Here is a 3,501-nt window from a genome sequence, read left to right on the forward strand (position 1 = left end):
TATTTAGGCTATCAAATTCAAAATGAAATTGTAGAATTTCATTTAAGACATAGTAAACTTTCTACGTTTTTTCTTCTTCCTCCACAAAAAGATGGGTTATTATTGAAAAAAATGTACCTGCATTAAATCTAAAACCCCTAAGTAATACTAGATAATCAAGTAGAGCAGATGCTATAAAGCCATTAAAATTTCATTTAATTAAAATTTGTGAGAGTCTTCTAGAAATAGCGGATAACGATACTTTTAACATAGAAAGTAGCCATAAAGCAAGTTCTTTACTATTAAATATCCAAACATTTAGATTTATTTGTAGTGTAATTTATTTGGTATGATGTTTTATTTCAGCTTAATATTATAAGCCAAATGATGCAAAGTGTAATAATTGACATTAAAGTATGTCAAAATTATTGAAAGAACTTAGTCGATCATTTCAAAAATTATAGAAGTGATAATTTCTTTAAGGAAATAATTGCTCAAGCGGCAAAATTAGCCGCCGATCTTGAGATATAGCAAGATTTTCCCGCAATCAATACTACTAGACGAAAATATAAACCAAAGTTTTTTGATTATGAACATAGGAATGAAGCACCTCAAAATCCCAAAACCGCGTTTAAAGTTAAGTTACAATTGATCAAGTACTAAGTTCTCTAAATAGTAGATTTGATATGATCTCTAATTATGACAATGTTTTTGGTTTTTTAGTAATATTTTTACATTATGTGACGATGATCTCCTAAAGAACTGCCAAGCTCTACAACAGAAGCTTACTGATGCGGTAAAGATGGAAGCTGATATTGAGGCAGATGTTTGTTTAATGAGATTAAAGCTTTAATTTCAATTTTCAATTTCTCATTCTTCAGATCCTCTAGATCTTCTATATTTGAACACAATTTAACCTCATCCCTGCCAAATGTTACAATTTCCTTAAAAATACTCTTAACTTTACCAGTATCTGCGGCTTCTGGAGGGAGTTTTCTTTGATCAACTATCACGAGACACTATCTGGACTAACAATATTAGCTATAGAGCAGGAGATGGTTGACAAAATCGATTTTGATGAAGTTATAAAAGAATTTGCTGCCGTTAAATCAAGAAAAACATCTATATTTAGCATTAAACCTAATAAAAGTTCTAGTTATAAGTGGCGGATTGCAGATGTTTTGTTTTTTTGTATTAATTAATAATTTAATAATTATTATTTGCAATAATAATAAAATTTAAAAAATGTCTGTTGTATTTTTATAAAATAACAAAAAGATTTTTTTGATAACTGGAAAATAAATGTAACATTTATAAAAGCAAAATATCAAAATAAGTGTAAAAAAGGGCGTGGCATCCAATTTTTTTTTTGCTTGCGGCGCATAGGTCTGCGGCTCCCCACCTAAAGATCTAAGATCAACTATTACTTACGTATATAGTTGATCTTAGGTTATGAGTCCCATATCTGTTCATCCATTCCTCTTACAATCTAACGATATTTTTCGCATACTTGATTGTTTTATCCAAATGTTGATTCCAACTTATTTTAGAATTACGCCCAAGGGAAGAAGAATTTATCTACTTTACATTGCAAAAGGTCCCATGAGTAAATATATTATAACCATAGTATGTGCCATTACTACGGTTGTCCATTAGTAAATGGCACATTGTGAATTTAAGAAGACTCATGTTTAAACCTTCCTTCTCTGTCTATTTGCAATTTTTAAGGCCGATTGTAGATCTTGTGTGTAAACTATTATAAAGTCTACATATTATGTTTCGCATGGCGTAGTGGACGAATGTTTGCGGATGCGATTTGCGTTTACGAATGCTGTCTTCGCGTACGTATTTTCGGCAGTTCTAATCCTTATTAATTTTTTTTTATTCTAACAACTAAAGTAGTTACTAGTTAAACTATAGCTAAAGTAGTGCCCTTTTTTCTGAGTAAGGCTTTTTAGTGAAATCCCTTAATACACCTCATAAAGTCGATATTTAGATAATGCCAATATCTTCATGATCTAGTTGAAATAGCAACATTATTCGATTTGTATTGCATGTTAAGGCCAGTGAAGTCGCGAATATCACCTAAAATGCGTAAAATTACCATCGGTTATTTCAATTCGGACTCTGGAATTATTTAAAGCTGTAAATAGTGTACTTCAACCGGCTATTTGTTTTTTGTAGTTTTTACTAGTTGACTTAAATAATTAAAATCCATTATGTAAAAATTTACTTATTCTCTCAATAATTTTGCCTTAAATATAGATGAGTTTTCCAGTCACATCTAAATTACATCAATAGAGTTGCATAAATCGAGCTATGTATATGCTATAGATAACAAACGAATAACTCCGAGTTTTCTATGATTAAAACATAAATAAAAATCATAATATATCTATGGTGATGGTGGTGATCTTATTATAACAGTTCCTAAAAATCATTTTTCTAAACCCGTTCAAAAGTTATGGAACTTAAATCAATTAATTGCAGACCTATAGGTAAGTGTAGAGTTGAAGGTAGGTAAAAATTTCCACGGTTTATGGACTGCCCCTTTTGTACTCCGCGATGCTCATTATGGGTCCTTGCAGATGAACTTGGATCAAATCTATCAAAAAAACCTTAACACTCAACAAAAAGTAAATTATAAAATTATAAATTAGTGAATGAAAAAATGGGGCTCTTTCAACTTTCCTAAACAACCTTAAATGCTTTTACGATAACTTAAGAAACGCCCTTTGTCGACTTGTATTAAAAGTAAAAATCCTTTATTGTTTTTGAGGCATATTCTTTCTTCAGTTAATAAAAAACAAAGTAAAAGCACATAAAAGCTAAAAAATATAAAGATACAATAAAACTTTACACCGATAACTAAAATGTGATCTTTATTTGAATAACTTTAAGCTAGTATTTCTTGATTTGTGAAGGATCTGGGCGTATCGTTGGATTCGACTATGTTTCAGTGATATTAAAAATGCTGTACAAAACGCTTTTAAAAATGTTGGTTTAATTTTTCGAAGAATCTAGGGATTCAGCAACACCCGATCCGTAATAACATTATTTAATATGCACGAGCAGTGCTTAAATGTGCTTGAACCTTGAACCCAGTGTCTTTTAGCTCACTTGACTCACTTAAGAGTGTATACAAAACTTTATCGCTCATATTGATAATTTTAAATTATATAATATACAGTCTCTCGAACTTTGTAGGAGAAATTTTTATTTAATATTTTTTTTATTGGTTCGATTATTTTTCAAGCTTTTCAAGATGCCTAAATTAAAATCCAAACATATTCGCAATAGACCTACTTTTACTATAACCAGATATTATTCTGGTATTCTATTTATTCTTCAAATTATTATTAAAAATTCTCCAATCATTAGGTGCACGGTGCACAATTACATTTATGCTTTGTAAATTTATATGCAAATATTGACATATTTAATATAAATCCAAAAATCTCATCCATTCTTCTCTAAGAGACCAACATACAAAATTGACGAAAAACAAATAAAAACAGGAAG

The sequence above is a fragment of the Anthonomus grandis genome, chromosome 1, assembly GCF_022605725.1.
Source record: "Anthonomus grandis grandis chromosome 1, icAntGran1.3, whole genome shotgun sequence".
NCBI lineage: Eukaryota > Metazoa > Arthropoda > Insecta > Coleoptera > Curculionidae > Anthonomus > Anthonomus grandis.